Here is a 27,313-nt window from a genome sequence, read left to right on the forward strand (position 1 = left end):
ATTTATAATTCTCAGAATGATTTGTTAAACGTTGTTCTTTGTAAGGGGCCTTTACATGGGTGCCACAGTGCATCGGGAGATTGAGGCCCGGAAGTAAATTCTGTGGATATTAGGACTGCCCTTGGGCGGGATCCTGGCCATATTGAGATAGCTTCGTAATGGGTGACTCTCTCGCTGATTGGCTGTGTGTGTGACCTCACAGGCCCTATGTAAGCCCACTGCAGGCAGCAGGTGCTCTCTTTAATCTGGCGCTCTTCACCCTGACTCCCTAGCCTGGGTGGCTAAGCTGAGATGGATAGCCAACAGAGGTAAGGATTTTGGTAGTGAACACATGGGTCTTCTGACCAGGTGTTCACTCGGGAACCAACAAGTCAGGGCATCAGTTAGGGCATTATGTGAGTAGGTATAATAAAGGCTTTTAAGATTACACGTGGTTGTTCTTGAGTGCGCTACCAGTTATTAAGCTATAGATTCAAGAGATTGTGGCCAGAGACCTTAGAAGGCCTCAGAGGAGGCGAGCCGGGTAGAGCTCACACTGCAAAGGACAGTGGTCAAAGGTACTCTGGTGGGCCTAGGACAGACTAGTAATTGTAACTGCCGGGAGAGCACGTTACAGTTCTTAAAATACTATTCTTACTATATATAATGTTCTCTTTACTCTGCTCCTTTCACTCTTCATTGTTTCATGTGTCTACCCATTTTTCCCCTGTAAAATCAATGAGTTTATCATTTCTTATAGCACAATAATATTTAATCATGATCATATACTACAACTTGTTCAGCCATTATAACACTCACCTCTCAGGGTTGTAAGATTTAAATCAGATATCTCTAAAGTGCTTATCATAGTGCCTATCACATAGTAGACCCTGTATAAATTCTATCTATTATGAATTATTATTATTATTAAATGAGAAATATATTAGTAATAAATGTTACATTCTACATTTTAATTAAAACACTTACCTTCACAAATAAATGACAATTGCTTAACAATTTCCTTTGTTTTTCCAATAACTTAATTGTATTTTAAGTTCTGAATACTCCCTCCTTCCTATCATCCTCACCATGTATTGAAAAGTATATATATATATATATATATATATATATATATATATATATATATATATATATATATATATGCGTGTGTGTGTGTGTGTGTGTGTGTAAATGAAAAATAAATTCCTCTGTTACTCGTATCTAGAAATAGAAAGAAAAAGGAAGAAAGGAAAGAAAATATACTTCACCCTGCTCTCTGGGTCTATCAACTTTCTATATGGATATGGATGGCATGTTTCATCATGAGTAATTTACAATTATCCTTTGCCATTTTGTTGATTACTACTCCTAAGTTTTTAAGAGATGACCAAATATGTATGTGTGTGTATATAGATATAGATATAGATATAGATATAGATATAGATATAGATATAGATATAGATATAGATATATTGCAATATATATATATATCTATATATATACATATATATTGCAGATTGTTATTGAAATTATAATCTTCATCATTTCTTATACATAATAATACAGCCTTCGAGGGGGGGAAATTGAGTATTTGATATACTATAAATTCAATATGAGCAAACAGCTAAAAAAAACTAAAAACAAATCTAATGATGTTCTATGCTATATTAAAAATATATTGTGTCTAGAATGAGGATGCTAATTGTTGCACTGTTCTCTAGCTAATTAGGGTGATATAGTGGGTAGAATGTTAGACTTAAGCATTAGGATGAACCACATTAGAATTATATCTAGACCTTTTTATTCCTGTGATAATGGGCAAGTTACACTTATATCAATTTCAATATTAAATTATTTATTTGCAAAATAGGTATAATACTCATTAATCAAATGAAATATTGTGATAACTTTCTTTAAAGCAAAATCAATCTCTTACCAACACTATACCCATAGCTTTTGTAGCATTGTAGAAGGAATATCCTAACTTGCATTTCTTTGAGTAACAATTTCCAGTCAATTTTCAAAATGATTTTCCTAAAAAAAATTGGTATGCCCAAGCTATTCTTCTACTCATCAAACTCCTATTACCTCTAGGATCAAATACAAATCTTCATTTGCCATTTAAATCTTTTTACAATATGATTCTGTTCAGTGATTCTGGACTTTACCCACCTCTATGTAAAATATTGTATAGCAGCTTGGTTTAAATATTGTGCCTCACACAGCACTCAAGAAAGGAAGGGTCTTTTCTAGTCTTGCAGTTGCAACGAAATTTTTAATCTTTTACTTTCTACCTATTATTTTCATAATTTCAATGGACTAAATTATTAACACTTTGTCTCCTATTATAATTTGAGCATTTAAAGGAAGAAACTTTTTGATAATTTTTTGAAACTCCAAGACAGTATGGTACATAGTGCTCAATAAATACTTCCCTTGCTTTTTGTAGATACTTCATAGACTTTTAGATAGTAAATTACACACACACACATAAATACATATGCACACTCTGAAAACTTGAAAAATATATAAATATTTATTATTTTGTTGTTATTATTATTAATTACTATGCTTTGATCAGCTTACAGCTCCAGTTTCATTTTTTTCTATACTGGACACAGTATTTTATAATAAATAAACATTTTATGAAAGTTTTATAAACATGATGTAAAGAAAGAACACAAGTTCTGGGGCAAGGATACTTAACTCTTTTTGTTTGTCTGTTTGTTTCATGGATCCCTTGACAGAATGCTAAAGCCTATAAAGCTCCTTTCAAAAGAGTATTTTTATATGTCTTTATATGTATGTATGTATGTATGTATATATATATATATATATATATATATATATATATATATATATATATATATATATATATATATATATATATACACATATGTATGTGAATATATATGTCTTTATATATATGTATATATATGTATGTGTATATATATATATATATATATATATATAAACACACACATATAAACTATGTGAAATATATTGTCAAAATATTATTTTTTTAAAATTGTTAATACCAGGTTAAAGACCTCTGTTCTACAGTGAAAGTATTTAGGTTCAAATATTGCCTTTGATATCTGTTTAATCTTGGTCAAGTGATTTAATATTTTTGCTTTTGCTCCATTACATCACTTCCAAGCACCCTTCTAACATTAGTTCTCTGATTGTAAGTAAATTCCCAAAAGAGTGATAAAAATGCCACATGGACTGGAAAAAATGCAAAAGAAGTAGTGACTGAAGGGACTGGGGATATCCAAGGACTTATATCTACCTCTGTACTATAGAGACATATCAAATGGAAGGTTTTAGCAAATTATGTTTCAATCTTACATGTATTTGTATATATAACATAAATACTGAATTCTATAATATAAGATTATATACTATGTAGTACAGTAAATGGAAGAGTACACTGAGGCTTCACATATTTGGAAGTTATCGTGTGAAAGAAGGAATTGTTCTATTTTGCTTTGCATTGAAAAAAAAGGACTAGGAAAAATAAGGGAAATTTTTTAAAAAGACAAATTTTTATGTGAAGAGAAAGAAGTTGAATAAACTGAACTATCCAAAAGTCAAAGACAAAGGGTATGTCTCAGGGGACAACATGGATAATAGGTTCCTCATCATTGTACATTTTGAAAGAGAAGGCATATAACTCTGTGTCAATTCTATTGTAGAGAGGATTCTTAATTAAGCACAGGTTGCACAAGATGACCTCTGAGGTTCCTTCCAACTTTGAGATTCTATGATTCTGTGACCAGAATCCCAGAAAAAAAGACAATTGGATACTAAGTAGGAAAATGTGTCTCTCATCGAGGAAAGGGCACAGGGTGAAGGGAGAACTTCAAAGGAATTAGAGTCATTAAAACATTTAGGCAAGGTGATAGAAACACCTGCAAGAATTTTGCCTTGCAACCAGAAACACAGAGGAGGAAACTTTAGAGAGGCAGTCAAAAAATTGCTTTCCACTGACGTGGGAGTCATAGATAATCAGGAAGCAGCATCAGGAAGTAAATATTAAAGGAGATCTAGAATCTCATGTCTTCTGTAGATGTAAATTTACCTTGCAGATAAAAACTTTAGCTGGGTTCAGCACACATGGAACCATACATTTAGAGCTAGAAGGGATCTTACAGACTCTTGAGTCTAAGGCACTCAATTTACAGAAAAAGAAACTGAGGCACAAAAGATTCATCCATATACATACAAGTAGCAAATATCTGAGGGTAGATTAGAAGCACTATCTTTCTGTCTTCTGTTCTAGGTGCCCCACTTACCTAACTGTGTGCCTTTTTATTCAAAATGGACAGGAACTGTTTAGTTTACTACCTCTTCTAGAAAAGAGGTCACAATAATAAATTAAAATTTCATTCTTTCATCTGAGCACCAGACTCCAAGAAGACTTTTTTTGTTTAATTAACCTGGTCAGCAAGAACAACAAAAAAATTCAAGTTTGGTGGGCAGAGCCAAGATGGCGGAGAAGATACACGCCACTGTGTAAGCTCCTTTCTTCCCTCACAACCAACTAGATTTAATCAGCCTCAGAAATAGCATTGGACTGATAGAATCCACAAGGACTGGAAGCACGACTTACCAGCTGAAGAGAATCTGGAGTTTCAGCAGGAAAGGTCAGCTCCCAGGGGAGAAAGAAGAGAGGACAGTGCAGATGGTGGGGTAGTGGCACACTGCGCCGGTCACACTGTGGAAGGATCTGGGATCAGAGAATCCACTGACATAAAAGAATCTGGCACAGCCTGTTAGCTCTTCTCTGCTTATAAAACAGCAGTTCAGAGGAGAAATATAAGCCACTTTAAATTTTAGAGCTAGATTGGATCTTCCTGGATCCCAGGGGTGACTCAGCAGCTCTCGTGAACCAGGGGTGTGGCCGACATAGCCAACCCAGGCTTTTGCCTCAGGGGTATTTAAGAGAATGAAGAGTGAGCAGGGCTGTAACTCATAGTGCCTGGCTCAGCTGGCTGGAGGAGATGGAACGGAAGTCCCAGAGAAGCAGAACCTTTGAACTAGGGACTGCGGTTTCTGGCAGACACTTCCCAGTTTGAGCGCAGGGGCTTTTCACGTCACCTGCTGCAGACATCCATGCCCCACCAGGATGCATAGGTCGGGCTTAGAGTCACCTTTACTGTTCAGTCTCAACCTCAGGGCACAGCACTGCTGGACAGCTCTGAGGCACTTCCAGGGAGGGAGTGGGGGACTCTCTCCCAGAGTTCTCTCTTAGCTCAGGAGCGGGGCCGCTGCATCCATCCTGTCTGGGAGGAAGCTGATAAAGAAATAAATAAATAATTTCCTACCCCAGGGACAGACCCCAAAAGATTTTTTAAGTATGAGCAAGAAGCCCAAAAAAACCATAGATTCCGTCTACACAGAGAAAGAGCGGGTATCCAACCCCAAGGAAGTTAACAGCAGAGAGTCAGCAAATAACAACCTAAAGGGGAATCATTCCTGCCCCCCATCACATAAGTCTCTCCTAGAAGAGACTATTAAAAAGTTAAGAGAGTTTGAAGAAAAATGGGGAAAGGAAAGGGAAGCTATGATAGAGAATAACAACGTCCTGAAATTGGAGTTGGAAAAAATAAAGAATTCACAGGAGATGCAGGGAAACAAAATTAGTGAATTAGAAAAGGTAAAAAAATAACAGGAAAATAGGATTTCTGAATTGGAGAAGATAAAAAAGTCTCAAGAAAATAAAATTTCTGAATTGGAAAAAGAAAATAATTCTCAAAAAAAAAAAGAATTAGGGAAATGGAAATAAATTAAATAGAGCAAAATAATTCATTTAAAAACGAAATTGGGCATTTACAAAAAGAATTAAAAACTGTGAAAGAAGAAAATAACTCCTTAAAAGTCAGGATGGAACAAATAGAAATGAATGATTCACAGAGAACCCAAGAATCAGTCAAACAAAACAAAAAAAAAAATGAGAAGTTGGAGAACAATGTCAAATACTTACTGGGAAAATCTATAGACCTGGAAAATAGATCTAGGAGAGAAAATCTGCGGATCATTGGACTTCCAGAAAACTATGACCAAAAAAAGAGCCTAGATTCTATTTTACAGGAAATTATCAAAGAGAACTGTCCAGAGATAATAGAAACAGAGGGGAAAGTAGATGTGGAAAGAATTCATCGAACTCCTTCTGAAATAGACCCTAAAAAAAGAACACCACGGAATATTGTGGCTAAGCTGCAGAATTACCAGACAAAGGAGAAAATCCTGCAAGCACATAGAAAAAAACAATTTTAATACCAGGGTGCCACAGTAAGGGTTAGGCAAGATCTGGCTGCCTCCACATTAAAAGATAGAAGGGCCTGGAACCTGATATTCCGGAAGGAAAAGATCAAGGATTGCAACCAAGAATAAACTACCCAGCTAAGTTTAGCATCTTTTTTCATGGAAGAAGATGATCATTCAATGAAATACAGGAATTCCATATGTTTCTAAGAAAAAAACCAGACTTAAACAAAAAAATTGATCTACATCCACAAGACTGAAGAGAAAGAGAAAAAGGCACATAGAACCCTTGAGAACTATATCTCTGTGGTGGGTATATAGAAAGTACGCATGGATAATTTGATTTTACTGATATAAAAGAAAAAAAAAGGAGGGGGTGTAGTAAAGGGAAGGGGTAGTATCAGAAAAAGGGGAGGGTGTGATAAAAAGAGGGAAACTACATCCCAGGAAGAGGCATAGAAAATATACCATATCTGAGGGAACTTAGTGAGGCAGAGAATTATTGTGTGAATCTTACTCTCATCAGAAGAGGCTCAAAGAGTAAATAATTGTCATATTTGTTTTTCAGAGAACTATCTCTCACCTCATTAAAAGGGGGGAGAGGAAAAGGGAAAAGGAAAAGGAGAATAAGGGAAGGGACGTGGAGGGAGGGGGGAGGGATACTAAAAAAAAGGGAGGGCTATGTGTCACAAGGGGGGTCTATAAATTAAATATTGGGGAAGGGGTTCAGGGGGGTCAAGGGAAACAGCATAATCTGGGGATAATATGATGGCAGGAAATACAGAATTAGTAATTTTAACTGTAAATGTGAATGGGATGAACGCTCCCATTAAATGGAGACGGATAGCAGACTGGATCAAAAAACAGAACCCTAAAATATGTTGTTTACAGGAAACACACTTAAAGCAGGGAGATCCATATAGGGAAAAGGTAAAAGATTGGAGCAAAATCTATTATGTTTCAGGTAAAGCCAAAAAAGCAGGGGTAGCTATCCTTATCTCAGATCAAGCAAAAGCAGAAGTTGATCTAGTAAAAAAAAAGATAAGGAAGGAAACTATATCCTGCTGAAAGGTAGCATAAATAATGAAGCCATATCGATATTAAACATATATGCACCAAGTGGTATAGCATCTAACTTTCTAAAGGAAAAGTTAAGAGCAGTTGCAAGAAGAAATAGACAGTAAAACTATAATAGTGGGAGATCTCAACCTTGCACTCTCAGATTTAGACAAATCAAACCGCAAAACAAACAAGAAAGAAATTAAAAAAGTAAATAGAACATTAGAAAAACTAGGTATGATAGACCTTTGGATAAAACTGAATGGTGATAGAAAGGAGTATACATTCTTCTCAGCAGTTCATGGATCCTATACAAAAATTGACCATATATTAGGACATAAAGATGTCAAAATTAAATGTAGGAAGGTAGAAATAATAAATACCTTCTTCTCAGACCACAATGCAATAAAAGCTACATTCAGTAAAAAGTTAGGGATAAATAGACCAAAAAGTAATTGGAAACTGAATAATCTCATCTTAAAGAATGACTGGGTGAAAGAGCAAATTATAGAAACAATTAATAATTTCACCCAAGATAATGACAATGATGAGACATCATACCAAAATCTGTGGGATGCAGCTAAAGCAGTAATAAGGGGAAATTGTATATCTTTAGAGGCTTATTTGAAGAAAATAGAGAAAGAGAAGATTAACGAATTGGGGTTGCAACTTAAAAGGCTAGAAAAAGACCAAATTAAAAACCCCCAACCAAAAATTAAACTTGAAATCCAAAAATTAAAAGGAGAAATCAATAATATTGAAAGTAAAAAAACTATTGAATTAATAAATAAAACCAAGAGTTGGTTTTATGAAAAAGCTAATAAAATAGATAAACCTTTGGTAAATTTGATCAGAAAAAAGAAAGAGGAAAATCAAATTGTTAGTCTAACAAATGAAAAGGGGGATCTTTCCACCAATGAAGAGGAAATTAGAGAAATAATGTGTTACTTTGCCCAACTTTATGGCAATAAATTTGATAACTTAAGTGAAATGGATGACTTCCTCCAAAAATATAGGCTCCCTAGATTAACAGAGGAGGAGATATATTGCTTATATAGTCCCATTTCAGAAAAAGAAATAGAACAAGCTATTAATCAATTCCCCAGGAAAAAATCCCCTGGACCAGATGGATTTACATGTGAATTCTACCAAACATTTAAAGAACAATTATATAAAACTATTTGAAAAAATAGGGAATGAAGGAGTCCTACCAAACTCCATTTATGACACAGACATGGTACTGATACCTAAACCAGGTCGATCGAAAACTTAGAAAGAAAATTATAGACCAATTTCCTTAATGAATATTGATGCTAAAATCTTAAATAATATATTAACAAAAAGACTTCAGAAAATCATCCCCAGGATAATACACTATGTTCAAGTAGGATTCATACCAGGAATGCAGGGCTGGTTTAATATTAGGAAAACTATTAGTATAATTGACCATAATAATCATCAAATTAATAAAAACCATATGATCATCTCAATAGATGCAGAAAAAACATTTGGCAAAATCCAACATCCATTCCTACTAAAAACTCTTGAGAGTATAGGAATAAATGGATTATTCCTTAGAATAATCAGGAGCATATATTTAAGACCTTCAGTAAGCAAAATATGCAATAGAAATAAACTGCAACCTTTCCCAGTAAGATAAGGAATGAAACAAGGTTGCCCACTATCACCATTACTATTCAATATAGTACTAGAAACGCTAGCCTCAGCAATAAGAGCCGAGAAAGAGATTCAAGGAATTAGAGTAGGAAATGAGGAAATCAAACTATCACTTTTTGCAGATGACATGATGGCATACTTAGAGAACCCCAAAGACTCTGCTAAAAAGCTATTAGAAATAATTCAGAATTTTAGCAAAGTGTCAGGATACAAAATAAATCCACATAAATCCTCAGCATTCTTATATATCACCAACAAAATGCAACAGCAAGAGATACAAAGAGAAATTCCATTCCAAACAAATGTTGAGAGTATTTGGGAATCCATCTACCAAAGAATAGTCAGGAATTATATGAGAAAAATTACAAAACACTTGCCACAAAAATAAAGTCAGATTTAAATAATTGGAAAGACATTCAGTGCTCTTGGATAGGCTGAGCAAATATAATAAAGATGACAGTACTCCCCAAACTAATCTATTTATTTAGTGCTATACCAATCAGACTCCCAAGAAATTATTTTAATGACCTAGAAAAAATAACAACAAAATTCATATGGAAGAATAAAATGTTGAGAATTGCAAGGGAACTAATGAAAAAAAAAAAGTCATAGGAAGGTGGTCTAAGTGTACCTGATCTAAAGCTATATTATATTGCAGCAGTCACCAAAACTATTTGGTACTGGCTAAGAAATAGAACGGTAGATCAGTGGAACAGATTAGATACAAAGGACAAAAAAGGGTACATATATAGCAATCTAATCTTTGACAATCCCAAAGATACCAACATTAGGGACAAAAATTCATTATTCGGAAGAAACTGTTGGGAAAACTGGAAATTAGTATGGCAGAAATTAGATATAGACCCACACTTAACACCATATACCAAGATAAGATCAAAATGGGTCCATCATTTAGGCATAAAGAATGAGATCATAAATAGATTAGAGGAACAGAGAATAGTCTACCTCTCAGACCTGTGGAGGAGGAAGGAATTTATGACCAGAGGAGAATTAGAGATCATTATTGATCACAAAATAGAAGATTTTGATTACATCAAACTAAAAAGTTTCTCTACAAACAATACTAATGCAAACAAGATTAGAAGGGAAGTAACAAATTGGGAAAATATTTTTAAAAGCAAAGGTTGTGACAAAGGTCTCATTTCCAAAATATATAGAGAACTGACCCTGATTTATAGAAAACCAAACCATTCTCCAATTGATAAATGGTCAAGGGATATGAACAGACAATTCTCAGATGATGAAATTGAAACTATTTCCACTCATATGAAAGAGTGATCCAAATCACTACTGATCAGAGAAATGCAAATTAAGACAACTCTGAGATACCACTACACACCTGTCAGATTGGCTAAAATGACAGGAACAAATAATGATGAATGTTGGAGGGGATGTGGGAAAACTGGGACACTGATACATTGTTGGTGGAGTTGTGAAAGAATCCAGCCATTCTGGAGAACAATTTGGAACTATGCCCAAAAAGTTGTCAAACTGTACATACCCTTTGACCCAGCATTGCTGTTATTGGGATTATATCCCAAAGAAATACTAAAGAGTGGAAAGGGACCTGTATGTGCCAAAATGTTTGTGGCAGCTCTTTTTGTTGTAGCTAGAAACTGGAAGTTGAATGGATGTCCATCAATTGGAGAATGGTTGGGTAAATTGTGGTATATGAAGGTTATGGAATATTATTGCTCTGTAAGAAATGACCAGCAGGAGGAATACAGAGAGACTTGGAGAGACTTAAATCAACTGTTGCTGAGTGAAATGAGCAGAACCAGAAGATCACTCTACACTTCAACAACAATACTGTATGAGGATGTATTCTGATGGAAGTGGAAATCTTCAACATAAAGAAGATCCAACTCACTTCCAGTTGATCAATGATGGACAGAAATAACTATACCCAGAGAAGGAACATTGGGAAGCGAATGTAAATTGTTAGCACTACTGTCTATCTACCCAGGTTACTTATACCTTCGGAAGCTAATAATTAATGTGCAAGAAGAAAATGATATTTACACACATATATTGTATCTAGGTTATATTGTAACACATGTAAAATGTATGGGATTACCTGCCATCGGGGGGAGGGAGTGCAGGGAGGGAGGGGATAATTTGGAAAAATGAATAAAAAAAAATAAGAAGAAAATGTTTTGCATAACTTCACACATGGTTCTTAACTGTATTTGAGTATAAGTGAGAGAACCTACAACTCAAAAGTTTAAAAAATATACTTTTTTTGTTTGTTTTGAATGAAACTGAAAAAATATAAAATAAAATTTTAGAAAAATAAATAAATAAATAAATAAATAAATAAATAAATAAATAAATAAATAAGTATTACTTGTAAGTGGATCAAATTTTCTACATAAGAGAATAAACCTCTATCTTTTCCCTTGAGGAAAACAGTTTAAAAAAAATTCAAGTTTTCATCTTGTTCAAAAGTTATCAAAAATGTCTCAACAGGAAAAAAAAAAAAGAAAATAGATCATTCTAATCTTATCTTCTTAGCCATGTTCTTTTTATCCTTGTGCCTTGTGAGGGGTATGGAATGGGTTTTAATTTCTAATTACATAGTCCTTATTCTCCAGTGATTAATCATGCAACCTAATTTGTTGATTGTATATAAGTTCTTGACCTACAAAATAACCATACTATTTAATTTCCAATAGAATTCATACATTAATTTTTGTAGATGCTGAGAGTGAAATGTTGGCTTTCAAAACTGAAATGCATTAGAAAGGAGATATCTAATCCACTTATTTCAGTTCCTCTACTAAATTTAGCATCCTCTCATGTCATAGTCATATCCAGTCAGCCTATAGGATAATCTAGTACTACAAAATATATGAGAGAGAAAGAAAATGGAAATAAAAATGTGAATGGAAATATGGAGTGGGGAGAATGATAAAAAAACAGACACTATTTTCTCACATGTTTATGTGAAAACAATATTAGTTCTGTAATAAATCCCTTATTGTTGTTTGTCCTTCATTCTCAATGAGGACCATGACAACAGAGAAGTAATGTCATGACATGCAAGTGAATTGGATTTAACTGAGGGAAGACTGTGTCAAATCACCAAGTTCAATTTTTCCTCTAGAGTCATCTGTATCTAGTCACCAGATAAAGATCATGATAACTGGAGATGGCTCTCATAATAAAAATTAAGATCAGAGCTGTTCTAGAGCCTAGTTTGCCACTCTTCCAAGATCTAATTTTAAATTTGCAATATGAAAAATTACACTTTAAAAATCAGCAAACCCTACTCATTAAGATTTTATTTATTGTTTTTTTGATTGTCCTGACTCAATAAAATGATAGAGAAAATATAATACACATTACTAGAAGAATTGGTTGTCAAGTATTTATCAGAACATCATTGCCTAACTTAATAATAAATAACATTCAGCATTAATTTCAAAGTTATACTAATTTGAAACTAAGTCAAAATATATTCTTTACATTATTATTTCACAATTTCTAAAAATAAAACATACCAAAGTAGATGTATTGTTGATTCTTGTTAGCAGAGCTTACAGGAGATAAACCTGACTATTCTTCTTAGGGTGGGCACTATTTGAACAAAAAATTGTGTACCTTTCATTAGTGGGTTTCCTTTCAAATGCTGATTCCATAGTGTACCAATTCAATTCTATACTGTACTCTGAATCAATTTTTGCCTTGTAAAACTACTGCTTTGTTGCAATGAGAGCACAGTTAAGATGAGACACCATAAAATCAACATGGGCCCTTTCATCACAGCTGCATGATTTCCTATAACCTTAGTATCTTATGAGTGAAGGATATTCATGGTGTGAAGTTTTAAATAATGCAAAAAAGAGAAGGGATTAATTGAATTGGTATTGTGAAGGTTAGGATGACCAAACTATTTAACTGATTGGTTGTGGTGGAAGGCAATAAATTGTGAAGAGTTGAGAATGATTCCAAGATTGTGAACCTAGGTAATAAGATATATGGTAATGAACTTCATAGAAGTAAGAAAACTAGAAATAGTGTGGGTTCAGAGGAAAAGATAATATCTTTTATTATTGAAATACTGAGTTTGAAAGTCCTATGAGAATCTAATTAAATATATCTAGCAAGCTGTAGCCTTCCATACTGTCTCTCTTTTTTTCTGTGTCTCTTTTTCACTTCATACTCCCTCTCTCTCTGTCTCTCTCATTGTCTTTCTTTGGGTATGTGTGTATTTCTCTCTGTTTTCTCTTTCATACACACACACACACACACACACACACACACACACACACACACAAATAATACATATACATATCTTGAATTGCATTGTTGTTTACAAAATTAACTCTCCCAATAGAATACAATATTCTTGAGGCCAAGTGATATTTTTATCTTTCTTTGTATCATTAAGACTTGTTACAATGCTTATTGTATGAGAAAATATTTATAGATTTTTATTCAAATGATTTTTTGGTAATGCAAGGCTGTAACTTATATTGAAGAGGAAAGATATATTTAGTTTAGTTTCCCACAGTCTGTAGAGGAAGCCCAGTAACACCATCCAGCCCCATTCCCGCCCAGAAACAAATCAATTATTTCTCTTGTCACTTTGTTTTCTTTGATTCTTCTCTGACAAAATGAACAAAAAATTTAAAAGGTCTCTAACATTGACAGCTTCTGTATGGATAGAGAGCAGACTTCAAACCCTGAGGAGACTAAGACCAGATTGTCTCCAGTGGGATCCCCTAAGGGGGATATGATCTGCTCCTTAATACACAAGACTCTCAAAATAAAAAAAAAAAATCTCAAAAAAAAAAAGAGGAAATCAAAAAGGCTCTCACAAGAGAGCTATGAGGGAAACAGGAAAAGGAAAGAGAAGCTTAGCAAGAGAGTCTGGAGAAGTCATCTCATGCATTTAAAGACAGAGTGGATAAAGAAATCAAATCATTGAGAAATAAAATTAGTGAGTTGGAAAAAAAAAAACAGCTCTCTAAAAAATAAAATTGATGAAATGGAAAAAGAAACTCCATAGAAGAAAATAACTCACTTAAAAACTCAATTGCACAATTACAAAAAGATAGAAAAAGAAGTGAGTGAAGAAAATATATCATTGAAAATCAGAATCGAACAAGTAAAATTGAATGACTCAAGGAGAAACCAAGAAGCAGTCAAGCAAAACCAGAAAAACTAAATAATGGAAAAGAATGTCAAATACCTTATTGGGAAGATAACAGACCTGGAAAATAGATCTATAATAGACAATTTAAGAATAACCAAACTCCCTGAAAAATATGAGGAAAAAAAGAGCTTGGATAGTATTTAACAGGAAAATATCAAAGAGAACTACCCAGACGTTTTAGCAACAGAGGGTAAAATAGACATTGAAAAAATTCACTGATCACCTACTGAAAGGGACCCTAAAATCAAAATGCCAAGAAATATAGTGGCCAAGTTCAATGACCATCAGACTAAGGAAAAAACACTGGAAGCTGCTAGAAAAAAATCAATTCAGATATGGAGGAGCCACAATAAGGATAACCAAGGATCTAGCAGTGTCCACATTAAAGGAGGAAAGAGCCTGGAATATGATATTCTGAAAGGCTAAGGAACTTGGTATGCATCCAAGAATAACCTACCCAGCAAAAATGAGCATCCATTAGCAGGGAAGAAGATGGACATTTAAGAAATAAATAAATTCCATCTATTCTTGATGAAAAAACCAGATCTACACAAAAAGGTTTGATCTTCAAATACAGAACTCAAGAGATTTCTAAAAAGGTATAAATAAATCTTGAGAATTATATTTCTGCCATAAAGATATGTAAAGAACACATGTATAATTTGTCCTAGAAACTAGAGGTGGAAAGGAAATTCTATCATAAAAAAGGGTAAAGTGGTGGTCCTACATTTCATGAAGAGGCAAAGGTAACCTATTACATCTGAGAGAAAGAAAGGAGGGGGATGAACCTGGTGTTCAATAAACATATTTGATTTATGGTGAAACTCCTTCTACTTCATTGAAAACTGGAAGGGAAAAAGTAAAAAGGGAAAAAAGTAAGCTAAGGGGAAGGGAATACAGAAATTGTGAGGAAAAGAAGTAAATTATGGGGAGGAACTTAAAGATGTGGGAGGGATACTAAAATGGGAGGGCTGTGAAAAGCAAGTGGTGCTCACAAGTTTAATACTGGGGAGGGGAGTAAGGGTGAAGGAAAGGAGAAAAGCAAAAGCAGGGGTTAACAGGACGGCAAGCAATATAAAATTAGTCATTTTAACCATAAATATGAATGGAGTAAACTCCCCCATAAAGAAGAAGCAGTTAGCAGACTGGAATAAAATGCAGAATCCTACAATATTTTGTTTACAGGAAATAAACCTGAAACAGGGTGATACATACAGAATAAAGGTAAAAGGTTGGAGCAGAATCTACTATGCTTAAGGTGAAGCCAAAAAAATAGGGGTAGCCATCCTCATCTCAAATCAAGCAAAAGGGAAAATTGATCTAATTAAAAGAGATAAGGAAGGGCATTATATCTTGCTAAATGGTAGCATAGATAATGAAGCAGTATCAATATTAATCATATACACACCAAGTGGTGCAGCATCTAAATTGTTAATACAGAAATTAAGAGAGCTGCAAAAAGAAATAGACAGCAAAACTATAATAGTGGGAGATCTCAACCTTGCACCCTCAGAATTAAATAAATGAAACCACAAAATAAATAATAAAGAAGTCAAAGAAGTAAATAGAATACTAGGAAAGTTTGATATGAGAGATCTTTGGTGAAAGTTAAATGGAGACCGAAAAAAGTACACTTTCTTCTCAGCAGTTCATGGAACCTATACAAAAATTGACCATATATTAGGACATAAAAACCTCAAAATCAAATACAGTAAGGCAGAAATAGCAAATGCATCCTTTTCAGACCACAATGCAATGAAAATTATATTCAATAAAAAGCCAGGGGAAAATAGACCAAAAATAATTGGAAACTAAATAATCTCATACTAAAGAATGATTGGGGGAAACAGCAAATCATAGACATAATTAATAACTTCACCCAAGAAAATGACAATAATGAGACATCATACTAAAATGTGTGGAATACAGCCAAAACAGTAATAAGGGGAAATTTTATATCTCTAGAGCCCTACTTGCATAAAAGAGAGAAGGAGAAGGTCAATGAATTGGGCTTACAACTAAAAATGCTAGAAAAGGAACAAATTAAAAACCCCCAGACACACACAAAACTTGAATTTCTAAAAATAAAAGGAGATATTAATAAAATCAAAAATAAAAAACTATATTAATAAAACTAAGAGTTGGTTCTATGAAAAAACCAACAAAATAGACAAACCCTTAGTAAATCTGATTTTAAAAAAGGAAAGAGGAAAAACAAATTGTTAGCCTTAAAAATGAAAAGGGAGAACTCACCACTAATGAAGAGATAATTAAAATAATAATTAGGAGTTAATTTGCCCAACTTTATACAAATAAATAAAATAACTTAAATGAAATGGAAGAATACCTTCAAAAATATAGCTTGCCCAGATAAACAGAAGAAGAAGTACATAGTCTAGTCTCATTTCAGAAAAAGAAATAGAACAAGTTATTAAAAAACTCCCTAAGAAAATATCCCCAGGACCAGATGGAATTACATGTGAATTCTACCAAACATTTAAAGAACAATTAGCCCCAAGGTTATATAAACTATTTGAAAAAATAGGGGATGAAGGAGTCCTACTAAACTCCTTTTATGACACAGACATGGTACTGATACCAAAACCAGGTAGGTTGAAAACAGAGAAAGAAAATTATACTCCAATCTCCCTAATGTATATTGATGCTAAAATCTTAAATAAAATATTAGCAAAAATACTACAGAAAATCATCCCCAGGATAATAATACACTATGACCAAGTGGGATTTATACCAGGAATGCAGGGCTGGTTCAATATTAGGAAAACTATTAGCATAATCAACTATATCAATAATCAAATTAACAAAAAACATATGATCATCTCAATAGATGCAGAAAAAGCATTTGATAAAATACATCAATTCCTACTAAAAGCGCTTGAGAGTATATTTGTATATAATATATAATAAATTGACTATTCCTTAAAATACATGTGTATATGTATATAATATATAATAAATGAACTATTCCTTAAAATAGTCAGGACTATATATTTAAGACCATCAGTAAGTATAATATGTAATGGAGATCAACTAGAACCTTTCCCAGTAAGATCAGGAGAGAAACAAGGTTGCCCAATATCACCATTACTATTCAATATTGTACTAGAAATGCTAGCCTTGGCAATAAGAGCTGAGAAAGATATTAAAAGAATTAGAATAGGTAATGAGGAAATCAAACTTTTTTTTTCTCTTTGCAGATGATATGATGGTATACTTAGAGAACCCAAAGACTCTGGCAAAAAGCTATTAGAAATAATTCATAACTTTAGCAAAGTTGCAGGATACAAAATGAATCCATATAAATCCTCAGCATTTTTATACATTACCAACACAATCCAACAGCAAGAGATACAAAGAGAAATTCCATTCAAAATAACTGTTGATAGTATAAAATATTTGGGAATCTATCTACCAAACAAAAGTCAGAATTTTGTGAGCAAAATTACAAAACACTTGCCACAAAAATAAAGTCAGATTTAAATAATTGGAAAAACACTAAGTGCCCTTGGATAGGCCGAGTGAATATTATAAAGATGACAATACTCTCTAACTAATCTATTTCTTTAGTACTTTACCAATCAGACTCCCAAGAAACTATTTTAATGACCTAGAAAAATATTAACAAAAGTCATATGGAAGAACAAAAGGTCGAGAATTTCAAGGGAATTAATGAAAAAAAGAAATCAAATGAAGGTGGCCTAGCTGTACCTGATTTAAAACTATATTATAAAGCAGCAGAAACTATATTATAAAGTCACCAAAACTTTTTGGTATTGGCTAAGAAATAAACCAGTTGATCAGTGGAATAGGTTAGGTTCACAGGACAAGATAGTGAATAAAAATAGCACTCTAGTATTTGACAAACCCAAAGATACCACCTTTTGGGATTAGAATTCATTATTTGACAAAAACTGTTGGGAAAAACTAGAAATTATTATGGCAGAAACTAGGCATGGATTCACATTAACATCACATACGATGATAAGATCAAAATAGGTCCATCATTTAGGCATAAAGAACAAGATCATAAATAAATTAGAGAAATATAGGATAGTTTAACTCTCAGACTTGTGGAGGAGGAAGGAATTTATGACCAAAGGAGAACTAGAGATCATTACTGATCACAAAAATAGAACATTTTGACTACATCAAATTAAAACTTTTTTTACAAACAAAACTAATGCAAACAAGATTAGAAGCGAAGTTACAAATTGGGAAAGCATTTTTACAGTTAAAGGTTCTGATAAAGGCCTCATTTCCAAAATATACAGAGAATAGACTCTAATTTATAAGAAATCAAACCATTCTCAAATTGACAAATGGCCAAAGAATATAAACAGAGAATTTTCAGATGATGAAATTGAAAGTATTTCCACTCATATGATAGAGTGTTCCAAATCACTACTGATCAGAGAAATGCAAATTAAGACAACTCTGAGATACCACTAGACACCTGTCAGATTGGCTACGATGACGGGAACAAATAATGATGAATGTTGGAGGGGATGTGGGAAAACTGGGACACTGATGCATTTTTGGTGGACTTGTGAAAGAGTCCAACCATTCCGGAAAGCAATCTGGAGTTATGCCCAAAACATTATCAAACTATGCATACCCTTTGATCCAGCAGTGCTACTATTGGGCTTATATCCCAAAGAAATACTAAAGAGGGGAAAGAGGCCTGTATTTGCCAAAATGTTTGTGGCAGCCCTTTTTATAGTGGCTAGAAACTGGAAAATGAATGGATACCCATCAATTGGAGAATGGTTGGGTAAAGTATGGTATATGAATGTTTTGGAATATTTTTTTCTGTAAGAAATGACCAGTAGGATGAATACAGAGAGGCTTGGAGGAACTTACATCAACTGATGCTGAGTGAAATGAACAGAACTAGAAGATCATTATATATTTCCACAATAATACTGTATGAGGATGTATTCTGATGGAAGTAGATATCTTCAATATAGAGAAGATCTAATCCAGTTCCATTTGATCAATGATGGACAGAATCAGCTACACCCAGAGAAGGAACACTGGGAAATGAGTGTAAATTATTTACATTTTTTGTTTTCTTCCCAGGTTATTTTTACCTTCTGAATCCAATTCTTCCTTTGCAACAACAACAACAGCAACAACAACAACAACAACAACAACAACAACAACAACAACAACAAAATTCAGTTCTGCATATATATATATATATATATATATATATGTATATATACATATATATATATATATATATATATATATATAGTATCTAGGATATACTATAACATATTTAATATGTATGGGAATGCCTGCCATCTAGGGGATGGGGTGGAGGGAAGGAGTGGAAAATTCGGAACAGAAAGGAGTACAAGGGATAATGTTAAGAATTACCTATGCATATTTATTGTCCAAAATTGTTATAATTATAAAATTAATAAAAAAATAAGATCTTTAAAAATTAGGATTGGCATGGAGAGAAATACTCTATACCAGGTACAGGACTCTTTAATAAAGTAGAGAAAAATACAAAATAATATCTAACTCTACCCAAATGAAGAAGATAGAGCTAGAGATCATTATTGATCACAAAACAGAAAATTTTATTTACATCAAATTAAAAAGCTTTTGTACAAATAAAACTAATGCAAACAAGATTAGAAGGGAAGCAACAAATTGGGAAAATATTTTTACAGGTAAAGGTTCTGATAAAGGCCTCATTTCCAAAATATATAGAGAACTGACTCTAATTTATACAAAATCAAGCCATTCTCCAATTGATAAATGGTCAAAGCATATGAACAGACAATTTTCAGATGATGAAATTGAAACTATCACTATTGATCAGAGAAATGCAAATTAAGACAACTCTGAGATACCACTACACACTTTTCAGATTGGCTAAGATGACAGGAAAAAATAATGATAAATGTTTGAGGGGATGTGAAAAAACTGGGATATTGATACATTGTTGGTGCAGTTGTGAAACAATCTTACCATTCTGGAGATCAATTTGGAATTATGCCCAAAAAGTTATCAAACTGTGCATACCCTTTGATCCAGCAGTGCTACTACTGGGCTCATATCCCAAAGAAATACTAAAGAGGGGAAAGGGATCTGTATGTGCCCAAAATGTTTGTGGCAGCCCTTTTTGTAGTGGCTAGAAACTGGAAAATGAATGGATGCCCTTCAATTGTAGAATGGCTAGGTAAATTATGGTATATGAATGTTATGGGATATTATTGTTTTATAAGAAATGACCAGCAGGATGGATCCAGAGAGGCTTGGAGAGACTTACATCAACTGATGCTGAGTGAAATGAGCAGAACCAGGAACCATTATACACTTCAACAATAATACTGTATGAAGATGTATTCTAATGGAAGTGGATATCTTCAACATAGAGAAAATCTAATTCAATTCCAGTTGATCCATGATGGACAGAATCAGCTACACCCAGAGAAGGAACACTGAGAAATGAGTGAAACTGTTTGCACTTTTGTCTTTCTTCCCAGGTAATTTTTACCCTCTGAATCCAATTCTTCCTGTGGACCAACATATTTGGTTCTGCACACATATATTGTATCTAGGATATAATATAACACATTTAACATGTATGGGATTGCCTGTCATCTAGGGGAGGGGGTAGACGGAAGGAGTGGACAATTCGGAACAAAAGTGAGTTCAAGGGATAATGTAAAAATTATCCATGCATATTTACTGTCAAAATTATGATTATTAAATTAATTTTAAAAGTTAAAAAAATAAAAAAAAAACTTAATTAAAATATCATTTAGTTGTCATGGGAAGCTACATTAAAACAAAAAAAAAAAAAAAAGTCAAAGGAGCAAAAGGTGAAAACAAAAAAATGACTTCATGGCACATGTTCATCTTGCCATAATGTCATTAATTGGTTCTAGGAAAATATTGTGTTGGGTAAAATAATAATACAAGGGAAACACAGTTCCAGAAAAGCAAGGCAATCAAGTGGCATTTAATTAAAAGCTACCATAGGTAGTTATTATATGCCATTAATGAGATATTTTAAACCTTTTTATTATCAAACTATATGCATAGATTGTTTTCAACATTCACTCTTGCAAAATCTTCTCTTCCAAATATTTTTCTCCCTTTCTTCTCCACACCCACTCCCTTAGACAGCAAGAATTTAAATATATGTTAAACACGTGCAGTTCTTCTATACCTATTTCTATAATTATCATGTTGCAAAAGAAAACTTTGATCAAAAAGAAAAAAAATTAGAAAGAAAACAAAAAGCAAGGAAACAACAAAAAAGCGAAACTATATTGTGATCCACAATCTGTCCACACAGATCTCTCTGGGAATGAAGATAGTTCTCTCCATCACAAGTCCATTGGAGCTGGCATGAAACCTCTCACTATTGAAAAGAGCCATGCTCATCAGAATTGATCATTATATAATGTTGTTTTTGCTGTGTATAATATTCTCTTGGTTCTACTCACTTCACTTAACATCATTTCAAGCAGGTCTCTCAGGCTTTACTGAATCATCCTCCTGATTGTTATTTATATAACAATAGTATTCTATATCAGTCATATACCATAATTTATTCAGCCATTCCCCCATTGATAGATACCCACTCAGTTTCAGTTCCTTGTCACTACAAAAAGGGCTTCAAAAAACATTTTTGTACATGTGGCTCCCTTCCCCCACCCCCTTTTTTTAATGATCTCTTTATGTAAAGGCCCTTCATCACTTCTTCACTAAGAACAAGGATTAGGGCTGCTTCAGAGATCCTCCAGAAAGCTAGCCAGGACATTACATCTTTGAGATACAGGCCCTGTAGAGACACTGCTGGATCAAAGTGTATGCAAAGATTGATAGCCTTTGGGCACAGTTCCAAATTACTTTTCAGAATGGTTGGATCAGTTTGCAACTCAATCAACAATGTATTACTGTCCCAGTTTTTCCACCCCCTCCAATATTCAATATTATCTTTTTCTGTTATCTTTGCCAATCTAAGAGGGATGTAGTGGGACCTAAGAGTTTTCTTAATTTGAATTTCTTTGATTAAGAGTGAATTAGATAGAACATTTTTCATATGACTAAAATTGGTTTTAATTTCTTCATCCAAAAGTTGTCTGTTTCCTTTAATCATTTATCAATTGGAGAATGACTTATATTCTTATAAATTTAACTCAATTCTCTATATATTTGAGAAATGGGGCCATTATCAGAACCTTTGGATGTAAAAATAATTTCCCAGTTTATTACTTCCCTTCAAATCTTGTCTGAATTGGTTTTGTTTGTATAAAAATTTTAAACTTAATGTAATCAAAATTCTTCATTTTGTATTCCATAATGTACTTTAGTTCTTCTTTGGCCACAATTTCTTCCTTTTCCAAAGATCTGCAAGATGGACTATTTTTTGTATGTCTAATTTGCTTATAGTATCATTCTTTGTATCTAAATTATGAACCCATTTCAACTTTATCTTTCCTAGTTTCTGCAATTGTAATTTCCAATTTTCTCAGGATTTTTTGTCAAATGGTGAGTTGTTATCCCAGTAGCTGGGGTCTTTGGATTTACCAAAGACAAGATTATTGTAGTCATTTTGTGTCTTGTGAACCTAATCTATCCCATTGATGAATACTCTTATATATTAGTCATTACCAAATGTATTTGATGACTGCTGTTTTTATAATATAGTTTTACGTCTGGTTCGATTAGGCCACCTTCATTAGGATTTTTTTTTCATGTATTTCTTTGAAATTCTTGACATTTTTTTTTCTTTTTTCAGGTTTTTATTTCCTAGTTCATGGACATTTTTTGTATAGTTTCCACATACTAAGAAAAATTCATTCAGTTTTCTTTGAAGGTCTATTATACCTAAAATTTCTAAAATTCTATTTACCTCCTTAACATCTTATTTATTTGTAGTTCAATTTATCTAAATCTATCGGAGCATGATTGAGGTCTCCCTAGTATAATTTTGTTATCAATTTCTTCTTGCAGCTCTCTAAACTTCCCTTCTAGGAACTTCAGTGTTATACCACTTAGTCCAGACATGTTAATATTGATATTGTTTCCTTATCTGTGATAATCTGTAGTAAGATGTACTTTCCTTCCTTATCTCTTTCCATTAGATCTATTTTTACTTTTGCTTTATCTGAGATCAGGATTGCTACCCCTGTTTTTTTTTTTTTTTTTTTTTTTTTTAGTTCAGCTGAAGCATAAGTACTGCTCCAATTTTTTTTTTTTTTTACCTTTATTCTGTTATGTGTCACACTACTTTAAATGTGTTTCTTGTAAGCAATATATTATAAGATTCTGGTTTTCAATCCAGTCTGTGATTCACTTTTGTTTTACGGGAGAGTTCATCCCATTCACATTCACAGTTAAGATTACTAGCCCACCATCTTTCCCCCCTTTCCTTCCTTTCTAGTGTCTTTCTTATGACCACCAACTCCCTCAATCTGTCACATGCTTTCATTTGATATGATTTTACCTCTCTGGAGGGAAAAAAAGCAATGGTTCCATAAGACTTTCCTAAAAGTGATTAATAAGATCTTAGCTACATAAGTTACTTAATGTATAAAGTAAATTGGATTTCTGTACCACAGAAGAAATATTCAAAAATTCAAAAAATGTATTCCAAATACAAAAGTGTAATAAATTTATACAACATAAATTTAAACAAAATTTTAAAAATAAACATTGATCATATTTAATTATATTTGCTTAAAAGACAATTTTGTTCATGCATATATTCTTCTTTATATATGTAATTTTGTTTTAATACAAGTGTTTAGAGACAAAACAATGAGACAAAAGTCCTTAGATTAGCCAAAAAAAAAAAAGATACAATTTTTAAAAATCAATAAAAATAAAGAAAACAGCATAGGAAGGAAGGAAGGAAGGAAGGAAGGAAGGAAGGAAGGAAGGAAGGAAGGAAGGAAGGAAGGAAGGAATAAGGAAGAAAGAAAAAAGAAGAAAGGAAGGAAGAAGAAAAAAGAAATCAAGGAAGGAAAGAGAAGAGGAGAAGAAAAAAAGAATTTTTCCTTTTAACTACAGACAGGAAACAATCATGTTATGTCTTTCATAAAGTATTTAATGGCTTCTGCTGTATTTTGTAATATGTTATATGGTATATGGGAAAATGTAGCTATTTGTGGGCAGGCATTATGCCATTTAAGCCAATACAAATCAGCCAGAGTGTTAACACATTTTGAAAAGGAGCTGTTAGCAATGAAAATGTCAGGTCCTGCCTAACTTATGAACTGCAGAATAAACAGAACAAAGAACCCATTAGAAGTTACCTGTAGAGTTGAACACTTTAAAAATCTCTCCTAAATGGATTTAAAGGGCATACTAGGCAGTAGGTCACTTTTTCAATTCAATAGGAATTTTTTTATTCTGCTCAAGTTATAACTAACTATCCTAATATTTTTAAAAAGCCCTAAAGGATTCTTTGCAAGTTTATAATTGCACCTCTATCTTACATGACACTTTAATCTAGGAGTGATTTGTTCAAGTGAAAATATAAAACACATATTAACACATTTAACAACCCTTAATGTATTATTCATTTCCTACTTTATTTCCTAATATGAGACATATTTAAATACATATTTACATATATATTATGTACATGATAAAATGTTAAATGAAATATGAAAATGTTTTGAAAAAATATTTCATCAATGTCTTGAGTATAAAATATTCTATCTCTCTCTATCACAAACACACACACATGCACAAACATAATATTTATCATATCTATGCAACATTGGGGGAATGACAGGCCTGGGCAAAAAAAAATTGTGTGGGATTCTCAGCAGTATTTCATTATGTCCGTGTTTTATTTGGCTAAATACAATTATAGAGTTTGAAGAGAACTGAGGTCATCCAATTTAATCCAATATAAAAACACACATGCACATATATTAGACACATAGCATGACAGACATTGTGCTACAAAAATCCCTGATATTTCAGGAATGATAATATAATATTGCTATCTGGTCTCTACTTGAACATATGAAGTGAAAAGAAGCTCATTATGTCAGAATACATCCTATTCTGTTGCACAATTGTAATTGTTAGAGTTATTTTTTTCATATTGAGTTAAAACAGATTTTTAACTCAATATGAAAAAAGTAACTCTAACAATTACAGCTATGCCTAGTTCTTTCCACTGGTGCAACACAAACAAGTCTGTCATCTTATCCTCATGACAGACGTCCAAATATTTGATGACAGCTTTCATGCTTCCCCTTAGTCTTTTCTTCTTCAGATTAAACATCTTCAGTCTTTTCAATCTTCTTTCTCATATATATTCTGTGAATAAAAAACAAATCTCAAAAGCATCTTGGAGCCACAGTTAAGCACTGGGAAACATATAACTGATCAGACTGCAATTATCAGAGCAGGACAGTTGAATTAGATAATAAGTATAGCTCAAGAATTAGCCTTAGGGCAGAAACACACAGACCAACATAAAGTTGTCTGTGCCTGCTCTCTTCTCATGGGAATTCTAACCCAACACTAGTACCACAATTACCTGGGGAAATAAGAAATCAGGTCAGATTAGCCCAATGTAGAGAATCCATTAATAACAAGCAAAAAATAAAAAATAAAAAAAAAAGGAATGAATTTATCATAGCTCTGTTTAAGTATAATAGTGTTTAAGGTCTATGAGATGTTTTACATGAGTTATCTCATATGATCCTCAAAGTATCCCTGTAAAGTAGTCATATGAAATATAGTTTCATTTAAAAATAATTTAATTAATACCCTTTCTTTTTTTTAATGTCAACTACATTTCTCAATATATTCTTCCTTCTTCCTGAAATCTATATACTTTTTCAAAATTTAAGTTTTTTAAAAAAGTTTTGTCTTTTGTACCTTTCATCATCATTGGTATGCCCAATATAAATCTCCTCTTTTGGAAGTCCATTCCATATAATAAATATTATTTTTATAAAAGAGGAAAAATGTCAGAGCAGCTGATTAATATATTTTAAAAGCCCAAAAATGTGTACAAAATCTAAAAGCTTTTGACCTCCTATCTCTATGAAGAAATGAGTTGTGCCTTTACTATTATTTTTTCATTTAAATTATGCTTGACCTATGCAATTTTATGATTTTGCATTGAATTATTTTGTTTTTGTTGTTCTTTTTACTATTATGATATAGTGTATTTTTTTCTTGGCTCTGCTTACTTTTATTCATGTACATTTTTACATAATTTCCTCTACTCACCAAATGTATCATTTCTCACTATATTTACATACCAGAATTTGTTTAATCATTCATCAATTAATAAGCATTTATTTTGTTTCTGATTCTTCACTGAAAAAAAAAGTGACCTATAAATATTTTTTGCACACATGGAAAGTTGTTTCTTCATTGGCTTTTTTGAAGTATGACCCCAATAATAGAATCTGTGGTGCAAAGTGTATGAATATTTTATTCACTTCACTTAGATAATTTCAAATTATTGTCCAAAATGTTTGTAGCATTTAACACTTCCACCAACAATGTATTATTATGTCTATCTCTTCACATCCTTTGGATCACCGATTATTGCTTTCTCTCTCTCCTCTTCTTCAGTTAGTTATATTATCATTATTATTTTAATTTCATGTTATACCCCTTTTCAGAAGTAGAGAATTTCTTTCACTTTCTTTACTTTATCTTTCTTTGTACTCTACACCCCAATCTGTTTCATAGTCTCCATTATTATCTATTCCCTCTGTGTTCTCTGCATTCCTTATAGAATCAAAACTTTTTAGCTATCTATTCTGGGCTCTCCCCTCTAGGCTATTTGTTGTACTCCCTTGTAGAGCTTGCCTTGGAGATCCCTTTTTATACATCGTGCTTTATTCTCAGAATAATGATGATTCCTATAGGTAACTGAGAGAAACCTGCCCAGTGGTAGAGATACTAAAAATATCATGTTCCTGATCATTCAACCAATTAATAATCTATATGGTCACTTTGGTTACCTCTTTTTTTTTTCATGTACTTCAAAATCCATTCCCTAAAGCTATGTCTTTTCACTCCCTTTATGCCAATGACCCCCAGTTGTTTTCAAATTCTGCAGCTTTTATTCGTGAATTCTGAAATTCATTCACTAGATCTGAAAATCAC

Source organism: Sminthopsis crassicaudata, chromosome 4 (genome assembly GCF_048593235.1).
Source record: "Sminthopsis crassicaudata isolate SCR6 chromosome 4, ASM4859323v1, whole genome shotgun sequence".
NCBI classification, from domain to species: Eukaryota; Metazoa; Chordata; class Mammalia; order Dasyuromorphia; family Dasyuridae; genus Sminthopsis; species Sminthopsis crassicaudata.